Here is a 19,732-nt window from a genome sequence, read left to right as displayed (position 1 = left end):
GTAATTTGTGCATATCCGCAAATGTGCCTCAGCCCCAGGGGTGCGCAAAATTCGTATAATGTGCTTTTGCGTAATTAAATGAAATTCTGGAAAACCAGCATTTAGCACTGTATTTTAGTACAAACAGCGTCTTCGCGTCCATTTGGACAAGAGGACGCACTGTGCACTAACAAAATTGAGCAAAAACACAAGTGCCGCTCTGGTTGTTAGGATTGTTCCTGTACTCCAGCCCTAAAATTGTGCAAGTATTTTGCAGAACAAGCATAACATGAAAGTTGTGAAATTTCGCCTGACTGTACTCAGCACCTCTTCATGGATTTCAGGTGCTGTGCAAATGCAAACCGTACAAAACAATGCACAATATTTTAGAAAACACCTCTTGAGCCTTGGACTGTGTAGGACGCCATACATCCTCTTCTTGATTAACCCTCTGGACATTATGACGCCCCAGAACTGGAAAATACTCAGGATGAGGCTACTGAAACTATACATAATATACGAACGTGGCTTCCAAAACTGGAACAAAAGCATCACATGAGATCTAGAACTGGGCAGAATCCCCAGAAATAGGGTTATAGAACGACACACACTATTCTAGGTTAAACCAATAGAACTTGGAAAAAATACTCTGGGTGAGGCCTCTGGAACTTGACTTGCATGATCGTCCCGGCCGGGGCATAATTCTTCAGAAAATAAATGTAAAATTCGAGCTCTGTAACTGGATTCTGGACTCCAAGAAAGGCCTTCAGAATTGCTCACACTTCTCAGGCTGCTGCTTACAACCCCGAGTACAATACTTCACATTTAGTCTCGAGAACAGGGCACAATACTCAATGTATGGCCTCTCCACTCCAATGAGGCAACATCCCCTTAATGAGTCTGTTCTCCAGAGCATCTGAGCGTCCTATTTCCATCTTCACAGGCTCAACAAATGTTCATATATCAAGGCGAGATTAAATGTCTCCAGAGGAGCTCGACGGGCCACGGTCGGATCCGGCTCCCGCTCCGGGAAACACGCCAGGAAATTGCTGCCGCGAGCCGATCGCGCAATAATCAGTCCACCCCAGGTACGTTAGCGTAAAAGGCCATTTTATTAGGACAGGGTTGGACAATCATAACCAAACATAGCACAAACCCCCCAACAATCCCCAACAACATAACTTCTCACTTACCATACTCTCCCAGAGTCCAATTGCTCCATCCCCACTTCACACAGCACCTCCTCACCTATCCCCATTCGCTTCCTCACTTCTCTTCCAAACTTCTCCATCATCTCCATTCATCGTACACTGATCTGACGCACCCCCACCTTTCACCAGTATCCCCCTCCCTGGAAGGGTGAGTATGCCCGTCATGGACTCCTCCCCCCTCCCCAATTCGCTCCGCACTCTCCCAACCCGTCCTAAACTGGCACGCTGAGAAAAACTCCCCAACCCGAACTCAAGTCCCACAACTGTAGGGTGGGCGGGTGGCCAAAGCTCGCCTAACTGTTCCCTGAGGCGCTGGGGAAGGAAGAGGAAGGACTTCCTCTCCCAGCCCCTTTAACCTCTCCCTGCTGACCCCACCCCTAATCCCACCCCTTCCTACCCTGTCCTTTCCCTTGCGCGAAATCCCTGGGGGAAGACTAGTCCGTTGACCTTTCTTCCCCCGGGGGCCGCATTCCCACCGCTAATGTTTCCGGAAGCAAGTTAAGAATTAAGGGGTTATGACAGCCCCGCCCATTGTTCCAGACTGCGCAGGGGTCACAGGTGAGCTGAATAATTCAGTGGAAGGGCGGTGACCTTGTGGCGCGTGAATGATGTAGTCTTCACGTGTTCTTAAGGCACCGCTCATCAAAGGGCCCACACCGGTACGCCCAAGGTCACACAATCAGTGACACCCCTTGGGCAGCGCCAGGCAGATAAAGAGGCAGATTTACAATAACTGGCGCATCCCTGCATATCAGCAGGGATGCGCCAGTTATTGTGCATCACAGCTCCGCCACCATGGATGCGCCGCATTTACAATGCAGCGCACCATGGGGCAAAAACAGAGAGATGCGTGACGCATCTGTGCCGTAAAGGCAGCGCATTGCTGGAGTTGCGTCGCAAGCTCGACGCAGCTCCAGCAAGGCTCTGGGGTGCCCTATCTTCACAATGCTCCATCAATCCCTACGCCTGCTTCAAGCAGGCACAGGGTTTTGACGCAGCATGGGCTCAAACATGAATGAGTGAAATCTTGTAGATTTCACTCAGCCACTTTTAGGAGGCGTTCCTGCGACGGAACGCCCCCCCTGCACAGGAACGCCTACTTCTGGCGCAGGGTTTTACAACGTGACGCAGATGCGTCACGTTGTAAATATCCCGCAGCATGGCGCTGGTTTTGCGCCGCCGCTGACTCACAAAAGTGACGTAACTGCGGCGTAAAAGAGGCGTAAGGGGCTTGTAAATCTTCCCCAAAATGTCTAACGGAAGCTTAGGGACGAGGAAGAAGCTGCACAATATGAACGCGTCTTTCTAAAGCCATAGAGTTCATGCGCTTGCTGCAGAGCCCTAGAGGTCACAGCGCAGGAGGTTAATGCGACTGCTCCAATCTGCTCACTACCACCAGGTCAAGTGCTCCTAAACATTTCAGGTTCAGGGGTGGGGATGGAGGCGCGGGAGGAGGTAAGGAACTAAACAAACCAACCTGTTTAAGGGATGTGACCTACCTGCAAGTCTCACCAGTTTAAAACCCAGTAAAATAGTTCAGAGTAATAAACTCTTACACAAGTTATGTGTTGCCATGGAGCAATGAGTTTCAGCGACTGGTCCGGGCAGTTGGTGCTATATAAATAATCCGTATCACTCTATATCGTGGTCGAGCATTTAACCAGCTTAGCCAAACACAGAAAGAACAGTTTTTACGAAAGAACTGTGAGATGGACTCTGGACAGTACTTCTGTCCTTTGGACTACAGCAACGCAGAACAAGCATTGGCAAAGACAATAGGCCTGTCCTTGGCAAGCATGCTTTATTTATTTGCAAACACATGTAATTAGTATCAAAATAATACAAATTAAAAATGATGTCCAAAGGTGGCTGTAGGAAGCTGGGTTGCTGTTGCAGTAACTACCACCACTTTTTGCCAGACTAATGATGCACTTTGACTTGATGTGCCCTGGGTCCTTGCCAACCAGCTTTCCAGGATCTGTGTTCTTTCCCAAATTATACCCCCAATTGGCACTCTCTGGCCACAGGGCATTCCCTTGTAAATGGTACCGCAGGTTCCAAGGGCACTGTGACCAGGGAAGGCCTCTTATGGCTGCAGCACTTATTGTGCCACTCATAGAGGTCCTGTACCATTACACTCACACACTGCCTTTGCAGGCTGCGTGTCTTGGTGCAGAACAAAGTGAAGAGTCGACATGGCACACATCCCTATGTGCCATGCCTACAATCCACCACCCTGGCATAGGTCAGTTACCCCACTAGCTTTGTGCACTATACCAGTGGTGAGGGTAGAGGTGCATGAGCCCTGAACCCCTACAGTGTCTCAGCCAATTGTTAGACATTGTAAGTGCATACTGCCATAAAGAGTATATGGTGCTGGAAGTTTTTCATTACGAACTCCACAGCCCCATAATTGCTTTACTGAAAACTGGGAAGTTTGGTATTAAACTTCTCTGCACATTAAACCCACACTGATGCCAGGGTGGAATTTAATTAACAATGCACTCAGAGGGCATCTTAGAGATGCCCCCTGAAAAACGACCAGCCTCTTCTGGGTTTCCTGACTGGTACACACCAGCCTGCCACCACGAGACATGTTTCTGGACCACTGGGGTGGGAACCTTTGCTCCCTGAGTCCAGAAACAAAGCCTTTCCTGGGCAGAGGTGTTCACACCTCCCCCAGGCAGGAATAGCCATCTGTGGCAGTGGAGCTTCAAAGGCCTTGTTGCCTTTGTAACACAACCCCAGCCTCTCCTGCTAACAGTAGCAGGCCCCCTTCCTGTCTCCCCTCCTTTTCGGCAAGAAGACAGGTGGCAAATCTTAGCACAGCCCAGAAGTTGTGCCCACCTCTCCCAACCCTACCCCTCAGGTGGGGGAGGCGAGGTGAAGCCCACTCTTCAGTGCCCGCCATCTTGCAGATGACTGGAACTCTCCAATCAGGACTAGGTGTTGTGCCCACTCCCCCATGTGGGGTGAGCACACAAAGGGTGTAGTCCACCTGAGGTCAGTAGCCCATTGGCTACTAACCTCGAGGCCCCTAAAATGCCCCCTAAATACAGTATCTGAGGGGCAGCCCTGAACCAAGAAGGCAGATTCCCACAACCTAAGAATAAGAAGGATGAAAGAAGACGCCCAGCAGAGGAGACTGCAGAGAACAACTGACTTGGCCCCAACCCTATCGTCCTGTCTGCAGTTTCCTGAGATCCTGCGCCAAAAATTGTCTTGTCCTGCTGCCAGCGACCTCCAGAACCCCTGGGAAGGCTGACTGCCTTCAACAAAGACCGGCTCTCCTGTGAACAGCAGCTCTGTTCAGAAGAAACACCAAAGAAAGACTCCGAGCCTGCTGAGGAAATAGAAACCCGACCCCTGGAACCACCACTGCACCCGTCGCCTACGGCCCGAGTACGAGTCGCCCACCGGTCCCAGCGAGGGCCCCCAGTGCTCTAGAGTCCGGTAAGGTGAAATTCGACCTCAAAAGACACCCCTGCATCTAGCCGCCCTGCGCCCTGGAGAAAATAACCCGAGCTGCACCTACATCCCTGAGCCCTCCAACTTACCTGCCCAACTGTTGGTTCCTCCCGGAAGTCTTCCTGGACCGAGCCTGCAGCTAAAAACTAAAAAAGAAAATCCCCAATGAAAACAACAGGGCACCCGAAGTCAAGACAGCACCCTGCACCCAGCCGCCCCTGCAATGCTGCGGATGCACTGCGTTTTCTAAACCGGATCCCTCTTTGCCCTGAGCCTAACACCAGGAGCTTATCTCTCCAACAACGTTGTGGCCTGCTCGCCAGCAGCCACCAACCGGAGGCCCCCTATCCCTCATTGGATAACATTGGGCCTCAGGACTCTGCACCCAGCTGCCCTAGTGCCGCTGAGGGTGTAACAAGAGTTCATCCTTGACCCTGGGGTACCCCTAAGTCTAACCCCAGAATACCAACTCCCACAACAAAGTACTTACCTGATAACCGATAACACTATTTTCCTCCATAGGATAACATGGTCTGTTTTTCTATGAAAAGTTTCCAAGTGCGGAATTGGAAAACCTAAGAAATCCTTTTAAAATTCTACCAAATAACAAAAACAATTTTACTCACCTGTTTACAGGAAAGGTCCCAGTGCAGTATCCAGGTATACAGCACGGTAAACAATCGTCACCCCGCATCCGTAACCCCGCATGCTGTTACAACGCGGTCGTAACAATGACCGCATTGTGACAACGTATACCATTACCCCACAAGTTATTACAATGACTTGCGGAGGGGGGAGAAGGTGTTGGATTTAAAATCCAACTGTGAGGAATCAGGACTCAAGGCGCCTACCTTGCGTTTCAGGACTACAAGTCCCAACAGCCCCGGAACCAGGAAGTGGGAGGCTACTTAAGGCCGTCACGCACGTCAGGAGACGTGCGTTATTTTGAATCCAAGGAGCAACCCTGTTCGCCGTTCGGAGCTCGGCGTCCAGGCGAGACAGGGGGTTACAGCGCATCAAGGAGGAAAGCCGAGGACAACACCTTCCCCGTCCCTCGGAGCTTGGCGACCAGGCGGGGAGAGGCGTGGCTGAAGTCGGCGTCTCCACACTCAAGGGAGCAGGTGAGAGGTTCGGAGCTCGGCCGAGCTTCCAAGGGATACGTTCCGTTAGGACCGCTAGACCCGCCCACCTGTGGTGACGGAAACTTCTGAGGGCTAATTCGAGCCGTGAACGATCGCGCTCAACGGAGCGCTTGAATTTGGAAGCACTGTTTGAACGGTACTTAGAGCATCCGTTGGTGATTACGCTCGGAAGAGCGAAGGATTATTTTGGGGCTCAAGGAGCTCACCGTTATTTTGGGGCTCGGAGGAGCTATTTTCACGATTAGTGAGCGCTCGGCGGAGCGAAGCGAAAGAAAAGATATTTCGAACTCCCCGCGCTAGGGAAGCGCATGGCAGACAGTATCCGAGACTTTAGTAGGGATAGTTAGCGTGTTGATATCACCAAAGTGAAGGAGCGCTCCAACGCAGGGAATCCAGGCGGCGGTGTACTCACCGTGGAAGCCGGTAAAACATTCACACCCCTAAGAGAGGGGAATCTAGGATAGGTTGAGCTTCCCTTGGAGGACCCAACAAATGGGACACGCAGGAGGGCAATGAGTAGGTTTCACAGGGGGCTCTAAACAGAGGAATGTTGCGAGTCAACTGGGGATGACATGGTGTGTAGACCTTAGAGAATGTGTTGTCAGGAATGTATACCTAGTAGCCACCTGCATTAGCGAGACCGACAGAGAGTAGACTGTTGTTATATGTATTACTGTGTGTGATTGCTTTCTCGTTTCAGAATCAATTCCCTGCTGACCCCTCCCCCTATCCTTTCCCTCGCCTGATCACCTCTGGGCTCTGTAACCTTCTGGTTGGAGTCCGGGGAGATCTGGAGGTGGACCTCTATATCACCACCCGGATCCTGAGGAGTTCTGCAGACGTGACACCAACACCTTCCCTACAGTCCGCAAAGACTGGAGTTGGAATAGTACATTTTACTATTCCAACATCCAGCGCCCCCACTCCGCAAGTCATTGTTACTACTTGCGGGGTAATGGTATGCGTTGTTACAACGCGGTCGTTGTAACGACCGCGTTGTAACAACATGCGGGGTAATGGTATCTGGGAAAAAGAGGCATATTCATACTGCACTGTGTAAGAAAAGTAATCTGCAAAGTATTTTACTGGTCATTTTACTAAAAAGCCTATACAAAGTACATGTACTGTATTTCCAAAGCATTGCATTTTTAGTAACAATACTGTAATCGAAACAAAGTGCATATTCAATTGCAATCCAAACTGTGTTACAACTGCATTACTACTGTAAAGTATTTATTGCTTACCCGTGCCAGGCTTGCTTGGTTCTAGAAAATAAAATAACTAAAAGAATATTTTTATACAAGAACAATTGGTCTGAGTTCAGTCTTTGAATCTGTGAATTCATTTGCTGACTGAGTGTGTACAACAAATGCTTAACACTGCCCTCTGATACTGCATTACTGCTCCACCACACTACCACAAATAGAGCGTGAGGTGCTATCTAATTCAACTTTGCCTACCTTTGGGGTTCCACTGGACTCTGTGCACACTATACCTTATTTTAGTATAGTATATATAGAGTCAGCTTCCTACAGTTGCGTGCATATATTTACAAACAAAAACAAGAAAGTAAGTGAAAAATTACCCCTTGCACAAATAAAAATAATGGCATGAAAGTACAAATGAAAAGCGAATGCTGATTTAGGCCTACAATATCTGGCACCAAAGTGGACTGCTTTCTAGGTGGATGGGCTCATGTGCAACAAAAAAATGTCCATCTCACAGTGAAGTGAGCCAATAGATTGACCAGCTTGGCCCTTTACCACGTGCTGTAAACTGCGATGGGGGGACCCCAAAGCCTCCGTTGGTGATTACGCTCGGAAGAGCGAAGGATTATTTTGGGGCTCAAGGAGCTCACCGTTATTTTGGGGCTCGGAGGAGCTATTTTCACGATTAGTGAGCGCTCGGCGGAGCGAAGCGAAAGAAAAGATATTTCGAACTCCCCGCGCTAGGGAAGCGCATGGCAGACAGTATCCGAGACTTTAGTAGGGATAGTTAGCGTGTTGATATCACCGAAGGGAAGGAGCGCTCCAACGCAGGGAATCCAGGCGGCGGTGTACTCACCGTGGAAGCCGGTAAAACATTCACACCCCTAAGAGAGGGGAATCTAGGATAGGTTGAGCTTCCCTTGGAGGACCCAACAAATGGGACGCGCAGGAGGGCAATGAGTAGGTTTCACAGGGGGCTCTAAACAGAGGAATGTTGCGAGTCAACTGGGGATGACATGGTGTGTAGACCTTAGAGAATGTGTTGTCAGGAATGTATACCTAGTAGCCACCTGCATTAGCGAGACCGACAGAGAGTAGACTCTTGTTATATGTATTACTGTGTGTGATTGCTTTCTCGTTTCAGAATCAATTCCCTGCTGACCCCTCCCCCTATCCTTTCCCTCGCCTGATCACCTCTGGGCTCTGTAACCTTCTGGTTGGAGTCCGGGGAGATCTGGAGGTGGACCTCTATATCACCACCCGGATCCTGAGGAGTTCTGCAGACCGTGACACCAACACCTTCCCTACAGTCCGCAAAGACTGGAGTTGGAATAGTACATTTTACTATTCCAACATCCAGCGCCCCCACTCCGCAAGTCATTGTTACTACTTGCGGGGTAATGGTATGCGTTGTTACAACGCGGTCGTTGTAACGACCGCGTTGTAACAACATGCGGGGTAATGGTATCTGGGAAAAAGAGGCATATTCATACTGCACTGTGTAAGAAAAGTAATCTGCAAAGTATTTTACTGGTCATTTTACTAAAAAGCCTATACAAAGTACATGTACGGTATTTCCAAAGCATTGCATTTTTAGTAACAATACTGTAATCGAAACAAAGTGCATATTCAATTGCAATCCAAACTGTGTTACAACTGCATTACTACTGTAAAGTATTTATTGCTTACCCGTGCCAGGCTTGCTTGGTTCTAGAAAATAAAATAACTAAAAGAATATTTTTATACAAAAACAATTGGTCTGAGTTCAGTCTTTGAATCTGTGAATTCATTTGCTGACTGAGTGTGTACAACAAATGCTTAACACTGCCCTCTGATACTGCATTACTGCTCCACCACACTACCACAAATAGAGCGTGAGGTGCTATCTAATTCAACTTTGCCTACCTTTGGGGTTCCGCTGGACTCTGTGCACACTATACCTTATTTTAGTATAGTATATATAGAGTCAGCTTCCTACAGTTGCGTGCATATATTTACAAAAAAAAACAAGAAAGTAAGTGAAAAATTACCCCTTGCACAAATAAAAATAATGGCATGAAAGTACAAATGAAAAGCGAATGCTGATTTAGGCCTACAATCTCTGGCACCAAAGTGGACTGCTTTCTAGGTGGATGGGCTCATGTGCCACAAAAAAATGTCCATCTCACAGTGAAGTGAGCCAATAGATTGACCAGCTTGGCCCTTTACCACGTGCTGTAAACTGCGATGGGGGGACCCCAAAGCCTGTGTGCGTGCATGTGTTCATTTTTATTATTATTATTTTCTAAGAAAACATGAGGAGGTCGAGCATCTCAAGCTGTCTCTAAACTAGGCCTAAAAAAACAATTGAAGACAACACAAGACCTTCGGTGGCTTGTCACCCGTATCCTTGGCTTTAATAGATTGGAATTGGTTACGACATCTGAACCTCATGGGGCAAATAATGTTTTTCTAACTTTTGTTGTGGCTTTACCTAGCACGCCAGGTAAATATGCCCAAGGTAACAAATTTGCTGCCCCAAAATCAAATCCCTTTGGCAAGGCTTTCACATATAGCATCAGTTTTAAGGTTCTGGTACTATTTTTCAAGGCACTTCAGGGAAGCGGTGCGGAGTACTTCAGAAGGAGAGTCACGCACTATGTGTCGCCAAGAACTCTGAGATCCTCCACGTTGAGTCTGGCATCCATCCCCAGGATACTCCGCGCCCGTTCTGGTGGCCGTTTGTTTCGGTTCCATGGAGCCCATGCCTGGAACCTTCTCCCACTCACTCTCAGGAAAGTGACCAACAGAGCCGTTTTTAGGAAAATGCTTAAAACCTGGCTTTTCTGTGACTAACTCCCGGTCTCCCGCTCCCAGGGGCAGCAGAGTGTTTGACGGAGTCTTTTCAGCGCCAGGACACTCTTTCTGAGTAGCTGTGCACTCAATAAATGCTCATTCATTCATTCATACCTTTCTAGTAGGCCATGGGTTCATTGTGTGCTGTGGCATACAATCAAAGGGGCATCAAAGGGCTCACGTTACCCCTGGCAGTGCTAACTTAATTTCTGAGAAGATGGGCACATGAGAGGCGCCTTTGTATCTCAACCAGTGCTGGAATTGGAAAAAAAATACACGGGAAACCCATAAATTGGGGGTCAAAGTGTAGCAGAGGAAAGGGAGTGGAGTCATGATGGGCGGAGCTTGAAAAGCAGAGTTTGATAGTCAACTAATACATTTATTTAAAAACAAATCTGCTGCAAAGAAATTGGCAACAGGGGCCCATGTGACAGTAAATCATCAAAGAGGCTACATTTAAAAATATCTTACAGGGTTAAGACACCTGCTGCAGAGATCTTTGTTTGCCCAGCAATTTTGAGAGAATTATAACAGCAGTAAGAAAACTCTAGTGATTAATTCAGTTCTGGAAGAGTCACAGTTTTGACTCATAAAGTAGTATGGAGGGTTAATGTACCTGCTGCAAAGCACACTGTGTATCATGCAGATCACAGATTTGTATTTTATGGAGACAGGTAAGTTGGCTACTGCTTTTGACACTGAAATAATCTTGTTACTTTCACTTCATAAGTTGCAAGCCTTCTAATATAGCACAGTGGCCTATTTACCAGCATCAAGGAGGTGCATACAAACTGTAAGGCATGAGTTTAGATCCTTTTTTTCTTCAAGCTGCTTGTATTTTAAGATTGCAAAGAAGGGTTCATTTGGGAAGTAATAAAATATTGGTGGTACACACAATCATAATTACTGTGTTACATTTTATGTCCGGACTTGATTTTTTGCTCCTGGCCATTCAGTCTTTTTTTTTTTTTATTAAACATTTTTATTGGCATTTTTTGTTTACTGCTACACACAGAGTAAAACAACCAAACAAACAGGTCAGTACTGAGCACCACCCCCATCCCGCCCGCCCTCCGCCCCCACCCCTCTCTCATCACACAGGAAGTCTGTTTCGGACTTATGCTGCGGGTGGCACCAGCGTCTTCAGTATACACCACTGTCCGTGCCCTAGGGCTGTACACGTCATCCATGAACCATGCCGGCCCCCTCCACTCCACCGCCCCACTAGAGTCCCCCCTCCAGGCCGTGATACCTCTGCCATCGGGACCACACCCTGGTGAATTTTTTGGGGCAGCCTCGTGCTTTGTACGTGACCCTTTCGGCCGCCATGTAGACGTCAAGACCCCTCCTCCACTCCTCCAATCGGGGTGGCGAGGGCGCCCCCCAGTATTTTGCTACGTCCCTCTTTGCCACCACCAGAGCCAGCACCAGGAAAGTCAACAGCGGGCGGGGGAGATCCACATCATGTGTCATACCCAGTAACACTAACTTGGGGTCCTCCTGCAGTGGCACCTCCAGCACCTTACTCAGTTCCCCTAGGATCCCCCGCCAGTACCCCTGAATCTGCGGGCAAAGCCAAAGTACATGATAGAAAGTCCCTCCCTCCCTTCCGCACCTCAGACACGACGTGTCCCCCACCCGTCCCATTTTGAACAGTCGGAGTCTATCAAAGTATGTTCTATGCAGAATATTGAATTGGATCAGCCGCAGCCGGGACTTAATCGCCACCTCTCGTGGGTGCATGAGAACTGTATCCCAGTCCACCTCGTCTATCTCACCCACGTCCGCCTCCCAGGTCGCCCGGAGCGCCCCCATATTATCAGGCATATTGTTCATGAGGGCCCGATATGTGAGGGACACCGCCCTTTCCACCATGTGTTCCTGCAACAGTCTCCCCTCTAGTGGTGCGTATTCGGGAAGAGAAGCCGTCTGTATCCCCTCTGCCTGCCAAGCATGTTTCAGTTGCTCGTACTTATAGTACTGCGTGGGGAGCAATCCAAATTCCCTGCGGAGAACCGAAAAGGATTTCAGCTCCCCCCTCACTAGCACTTCTCCCAGTGTCGATACCCCGATGTTATCCCAGTGCGTGAACCCCCTCAACTTGTTCAGTTCTGGTAGCCACGTGCAGCGCCATAGGGGCGTCTGTTTACTTAGTTTCCTGTCCCAGCCAATCTCCCGGGTCGCCCTTTTCCAAATCGCCAGGGTGATTTTAGTGGCCATCAGTAACCGTCCTGTACCCTTGCCACCATATAAGTAATAATGATACGAGTGGGCGCCCATGACATGTCTTTCCAAAGCAAACGTCGGGTGCATTGCCGGGGCGTGAAGCCAGTCATTAATGTATACCAGGTGTTCCGCCCAGTAGTAGGCCTCAATGTTGGGAAGCGAGATCCCCCCGCTATACTGGTGCCTCTGCAGGGTCTTTATCGCCACCCTGGGTTGTCTACCGAGCCAGAGAAAGCTACGTAGTTCCGAATCAATTTCACGAAAGACCCGCCTAAGGACCGGATAATATTCATTCTGGAACGCATACAGGAACCTGGGCAGCGTTATCATTTTAAACATGGCTGCACGCCCCAGTAGCGTAAGCGGCAGCCGACGCCATCTTTGCGCATCCTCCACGAAATTGGTCAGAACCCTCCCAATATTCCTGTTGTAGGAGACAGCCCGGTCTAGTGTTATAAACACTCCAAGATATTGAAACCCCTCCGTCGTCGCCTGGAGCCTGTCTGGGAGACACGGCCAGTCCTCCCGCCCCTCCGGGGCATATAGCACCGACTTATGGCAGTTCACCCTGTAACCCGAGTGGGCACCATATCGCTCTAGCTCTGAGAAAATTACCGGGATTGTCGTGTCGGGGTGCGTAACATACAGAAGGACGTCGTCCGCATAGAGAGATATTTTTTCCTCCAGGTCATCTAGCGGACCCTTCCGAAAGCCTCGATTCTCCGGGTGTTGTCTGACCCGCGCCGCCAGCACTTCTATCGTCAGCGTGAAGAGCAGGGGGGACAACTGACATCCCTGCCGCGTACACCTGCAAATAGGGAATTCCCCCGACGTAACCCCATTTACCCTCACCCGCGCCCTCGGGTCCGTATACAGTAGTCGCACCCATTGGCGGAAGACAGGTCCGAATCCCAGACGCCCATGACTCCCTCTAGGAAGGGCCAATGCACCGCATCGAACGCCTTTTCCGCGTCCAAGGAGAGAAACCAATGGGGGTCCCGTCGGCCACTCACCACCTGTAGCCAGTTGTGCGAGCGCCTCAAATTCAATCTCGTCGCCCTACTGGGGAGGAAGCCCGTCTGATCCAGGTGGACCAAATCTGGGATCACCCGCCGCAGCCGGAGGGCCAGCACCGTCGCCAGTAATTTCACCTCGGTGTTAAGCAGCGAGATCGGGCGATACGACGTGCACTCCTCCGGCGGTTTCCCCTCCTTGAAAATCGGGACGATCGTGGCCAGTCTGAGATCCGGGGGGAGGCACCCCTCTCCCCGCGCCCCCTCAAATAACGCCAACAGATGGCGAGCCAGAAGATCCGCCGTGTTTTTTAAAGAATTCCGCGGGGAACCCGTTCGGACCCGGCGCCTTCCCCACCCGCAGCTTGGCCAGCGCCTTTTTAACCTCATCTAACGTAAGGGGGGCCTCCAGCTCCTTGATGTCTCCATCCGCGAGCGTCGGTAGGTCTAAATCCGTCATGTACTGTAGCGCGTCCTCTTGCGAGCCCAGGTCCCGAGCAGCATAGAATGCCCGAAAGTGCCCTGCAAAGGCTTACGCGATCTGCGCATCGGAATTTACTAAATTCCCCCTATCATCTCGCACCTGTTCTACCCACCTTGCATCCCTCTCTTTTCTACTGAGCCACGCCAATAGCTTGCCCGACTTATCACCAACGTCATATAAACGGTGGAGCGTTGCCAATGCCTGTTTTTTGGCTTCTCCCGTCGCCAGATCCCGGTACTGCCGCTGAATGTCAAGCAACCGGCGCAGTGTCTCCCGTGCCGGGTCCGCGAGGTACTCCCTGTCCAACTGAAGTACGTGACTCTCCAGCGCCTGTAGCTCCCTTTGCCGTTCCCTATTTTCCTCTGCAATCCTAACCTGGACTCTACCCCATATGACCGCCTTCATAGATTCCCAGAGGGTCACTGGCGACGACACCGAGCCCACATTGTCGGCTAGGCAGACTCTAACATCTGCCCGAATGCCCTTCAGCACCTTCGAATTCTGGAGGTCCCATGCTGAGACTCGCCACTGCCCCCTCCCCGGTACCCGGGGGGCCACTGTCACCAGAAGGGGAGAATGATCTGACAGGGCCCGTGCTTTATATTCAGCTCGAACACCCTCATTCAACATGTGACGCGCCATGAAGATATAGTCCAACCGGGAATACACCCTGTGGGCCCCCGAGAAAAAGGAGTACTCCCGCCGTGTCGGGTGTAACCAGCGCCACACGTCCGTCAGACCTAGAGTCTCCATCGTGGTGGCGAGGGCCGTCAGAGGCCGGTCCCTTCCCCTATCGCCCGTCCTGTCCAATGCCGGGGCCAGTACATCATTAAAGTCGCCCCCAAGCACTTGCACCGTGTCTGATGTGGCAAGCAGTACTTCCGCCACGCCCTTTAATGTGGACGCCTGCAGCTTAGGTGGAGCATAGACCGACACTAACGTGTACTCCCTTCGGCGCCACACTCCCCGGACCCCCACGTAAGTTCCCAGTGAGTCCGTCCATGTCTGTGTCACTCGAAACGGGTGTGTTTTTCGGACCAGTATCGCCACCCCTCTCGAACCCTGGGTAAAGCCCGCATGCGCTAGAACCGTGTAGTGACCCCGGGCTAGGAATCCACATTTAGTCCCCATAAGGTGCGTTTCCTGTAATAACGCTACGTCTGGGCCGGCCTTCCTAATGTATGCGTTTATCAGGCCTCTCTTAATTTTGCTACCAAGCCCATTGACATTCCACGTTAGGATTGAGAGCCCTTCCTCTGCTACACCTTGTGTTACCGTCGTGGCAGGCATTGCAACTCCATCCGCGTGTACTGTCTCGGGGGTACCTCGCTGGCGGTCAAGCCCCTTGGTGTGTCGTGTGTGCCTGTAATGACCTGTCCGCAACCCCTTCCCGCCCAACCATCCCCAACCGACCCGTCCCCCCCCCTCCCGTCCCCAAACAACCCCAAACTGGAAATCCCCAACAAAAATTACAATAAGGCAAACTCAGCATGTTTCCCTGGGTCAGCCGGATCCCAGATCTAGTCCAGAAATACCTGCAGGAACTAGGATCCAGCAGCATCCCCTACTTTCCAGCACTGATCTTAACAGTCTGCAGTGTTGCTTGGCTCCCATTTACATTTTAGTCACATATTTTGTGCCCTATAGAGGTGAGAATGTTGTTTCTCAAATGCATTGAAATATGCCTTTGCATATGCAATGTGTGGGAGGAGGGCTGGCATTGCTTCAGACTACCTCTCGTAGATGCTACAAAGCCAGAACAACGTTATAGCGCACACACCACAAACACAATCATTTGGAGACATCATAACTGCTGAGCAGATTATAACAGCGCAAAAACCAAAGGAAATGATGGACGGAGTGTTGAACATTGCAAGCACTCACCCCCAGTCAACTGATCTGGGTTTAATCCATCACCGTTCTTTAGCCCACTCTGCCACCCCAGTTCAGACATGGCCATATGCAAATCAGTCTGACCACACTGATTAACAGCACCATAAAAATACTAGAGATTTGTCTTAGCGTTAATATTGGCTGCAACGTATATTTGAATATTTCCCCAAATAAATAGTCCAAGGCTCCCAACAGCAGCACACCCGGTCCCACTTAACACCGAGCCCACCAGACACCCAGTGGCACAAGGGTACAGAGGCTTGAGGGGACCACTCCACTCTGGTTATTGCTGTATTTTATTTAAAAAAACTGCGGCAAAGTGGGTCCAATTTCCTTTCTTGCACTAGGGCCCAGGACACAATGGTTACGCCACTGGTTCATCCTTGTCTTTTAACCGCCTTTCGTCATTGAAATAACACCCAGGTTGGGCGCCCTTATACATATAGCCAGACTTTACCAACCCACACATCCCCATTATGTGCTTGAAAACACAACACAGTGTAATATAGGACAAGATTGAAACACACCCCTGCAACTCTGTGTTCTTTCTTTTTGCTCCACCACATAACCTCATAGAAATATAGGGCCCAGTTTACAAATCCACTCACGTCAAGAATAACATTACACTAAACCACTGATTATAAGACAGGCAAAGTGGAATTTCTGCATGGAATTCCGCTCCACCTGATCCTGAGTGGGCCAGGGTGCCCCCACTCGGAGCTCCCAGGTGTTGGAACACCAGATCCGATTTTACCAGTGGTAATGCTCCCCTCTGACACACCTTACCTTCCTTTCACTCCCCTACTCCCCAACCCCCCTACCACTACCCTCCACACCCCACAGAACAGGGGGTAAATGTATCCGTTAATCCCTAAAGAATTGGGTATTTAATGTGGTTTTCAAACCAGTCAACCCAGTTCACACAGTTATTCCCCATTTCATAGGTTTTAGCTCTTAATTCCACGCTACTGCAACGGTGTTCATTTCACATGCGGGTTTTCCACGCCGCCATTACAGTGTAACTCGTAATCAGGGCGTCAGTGTACATCACAGTGCGAGCCACAAAGCCCCAACGTACAGAGAATATTAGCCTGCCTACCAGGTTCGGAATATTGTGTTAGTAAGTGGAATATTCAACATGCGAAAAGTGTATCATTTAGGTGTAAATATCGGAGCAGACAACGTAAACATGAAACAGAAATGATGCTGAAAACGAAATGTACATTTCGGTCAGGAAGCACTAACTTTGTGCTTGGGCTACAACACTAGTGATAAGCTCTCCCATCTCTCATTGCTTCCACCAATACACACAGGGATATGAGGGCCAGTGGTGGGAACAGGGAAAGGGAATGGCATATGAGAGGAAACAGAGGGCGTGATTTAGAGTTTGGTGGACGGAATAAAGGCAGTCGGAGTCGTGGAAGACTTTACCTCCGCCACCCTACATTGACACTGCATCATACATTTAAAATTCAACCCTGGGCTCTCTATCAAGTCTATGGGTTTGTATGAACTGCCGCCACGGCAGTGAACACAAAACCTTTTAAAAGTTAAAATGTTTGGTGTGTGCGTCATTGGTGATGGATGCTTGCACCAAACTTTATGATTTTACTTTTGCAAAAACAAGCTCCTAGAGCTGGAGTTTAATTTGGAAAAGTACAAACTAATGGCCTAACACCATGAGAGTGTTCTCCCAAGGGGTGGGGGGCATCTTTTTATTTTTACTTTCCCTCAGCCCATCACCACTAGGATATTCCTTGCTGTGACAGACAGAAAAAGCCATCTGACTGACTACTTTAAATAAGGCAGATGGTCAGATGGCTTAAACCGTACTCCCCAGGCCCATCGGAGGAAGAAGTACGCCAGTGGAGTGAAATTTACAACATTGGTGTAAACCTTGGGGTGCTCTCAACTCAAAATTGGACAGGCAGTTCAAGAGTGTGGCAAACAGGCTACTCCATGGCTGTTGCGGCAGAGCACCCTGTCTTCAAAACTCTAATTGAATCCAGAGCCACTGTAAAAAATACATAACCCCACCTGGCAATAGGAGCCCTTAAACACTTTGAGAGCCTCAGTGGTAGGGCACAATATGTACAGCAGTGGTGAGCCCATGAGCTGGACCACAGCAGGTGGAGAGATGCAGCTCCAAGGTTATGGTGTGGTGGAAACCCTTGAACCCTCAGCACTCAAACGGGCATCAGACTACAGTATACAGTCTCTTGGGCCTTTTTGAGTTGTGCTCACAGAGACCAGCTCTGGCCAAGAGGCCAGCTCCAAGCACCTTGAAGAAGGACTCATTCGTGGATATCACCTCACCATGTCTCTTGGCTGTAACACGAGTTCCGTTAACAGCGCTTACAATCCATTGGGGTGAGTTTGAAGAGAAGTCAGAACTTGCTTCTTGGATTGCAATCTTTGACCACGCCCTAATCAAATCACCCACACCACTGGCAGGAACACGTGCTTGCTGTCTACAGCTGGTGCGATGATTGCTATGTTACTTCAGGACAAGAAGTGGTTGGCCATGATGGGTGACTGGGGACAGTTTGCCTCCACTCTCCCTATAGACATAGAGAGAGGTGGGCTCATGTGCTGACCATCTGGCAGCCAGTTGATGAAATCTTTGCTGAATCTGGCTCATGGAAAAACAATACTGTCTGCGACAAGAAGGGCAGGAGTCCCCTATCCCACCAACTTGACAAGTCCTGTATCGGCTCAAGCAGTGCTTTAAATGGGCAGGTCCCGTCCAGTACTGAGCACCTTCATTTATCAGCACTTTTGCAATACATTAATGGGAGGGTGCCAGCACTTCTCAAGAACAAACATGTATCTAAATGGAGAGTACCTAGAATTCTATATTCCCATTTAAAGCATAAAGCTCTGCATCTCTTCAACTAGGGTATCTAGGTTTGGGAATCATACCTTTTTTGTTCTGGGTTGTGGTCTTAATTAGGGGTGGATGGTGAACTCCGCTCCACCAGCGGAGTTCACAGAGTTTTGCAACTCCGCGCTCGGCTTGGAGTGCGGAGTTCAGCAAAAAAACTCAGCTCCGCCTGCAAAGAGGAGTTTGTAAATGGGTAAGGAGTGCAAAGGCAGTCCCCTTGTGGGGTGTATTGTTGCTTTGCTACCTCCAACCGCTCGAGGAACTCCACGGAATTGGGTGGAGTTTTTCAGTGACTCAGCGGAATTTCGCAGAGCGAAACTCCGTGAACTCCACCCTGCCCTCAGTGAGTCGGATACAGTGTTTGCAAGACTAGAGAAATAGACAACACTAAACTCGCCACCTTCATACCAGTGCATCAGTGGTAACAGCCAACTTTTGCTGATGTGATGTAAGACCATCAAAGTGCTTCTGGTTCCTGGAGTGCACAAGGTAAAACTTTCATTGCTTTTCACCACAAGTTCTTTTGGGCTACCTCTATGGCTCTTTGCTGGCAATCACCTTCAGCTTCATTATTATTGGCCTCTTACAGAAAGTTGGGGAGAGCTCTTACTCCTAGCAGGATGGATATTTACTGTTCTGTTTCTTGTGCGGCGACTCCTTCCTGTTCACTTTCCAAATAGGCACGGTCGTACTGGAATATTGGGCAATCAAGCAGTGCCCGAAGGGCTAGTCTGACAGGTCTGTGTGTGTACCATTTTTGTGGCTGTTTGCTCTAGTGGGCCTGTTTTTTCACTGATATTACCACAATCATCGCCTGCAGCAAGCAGAAATGCATGTAGTCTCGCATATTTTGCATACATATATTCAGCTTCTCTTTAGAAGTTCAAAACTGCCCTGGTTTGTAAATGTGTGCCGCTTGTTTAGCTATTTGATTCGCTGATTGGGGCCACTTTTATTTTGGTGTCCAGGTGTGTTTTCTATTCCCAGTCTGACTCTATAAATAGGGGTGTCCCAACAAGAAAGCCAGAGGATTGGCAGATTTCTGTTAAACTAGCGTTACTAAGATACACTCCGAGAAGCGAGGTGGCTGTTTTGATGAAGAACCCTAAAAAAAGGGAGTAAGAGAGACTTCTGGTTGTATATCAAAGAAGGTACCCCCTGGTAATACTTTAAGGTCCAAGAGTAAGGGGGAAACGACAATAAATATACTCTATTGAGAACTCTTGTCAGACCTATATACTTTTACTGGTGGCCTCCCTAAGGCTCATCACATGGGCTGTTCCACAACAATAAGTCTTATCATTCTAAATTATCCAAAATTCATTAGTATTTATTAAAATATTTTTTCATTTTACATATGTTCAGGATTTTCTCAAAGATTTTGTTTTA

This window comes from Triturus cristatus, chromosome 7 (assembly GCF_964204655.1).
Source record: "Triturus cristatus chromosome 7, aTriCri1.1, whole genome shotgun sequence".
Lineage (NCBI taxonomy): Eukaryota > Metazoa > Chordata > Amphibia > Caudata > Salamandridae > Triturus > Triturus cristatus.
The sequence above is the reverse complement of the archived record's forward strand: the minus strand, read 5'-3'. Positions refer to the sequence as shown.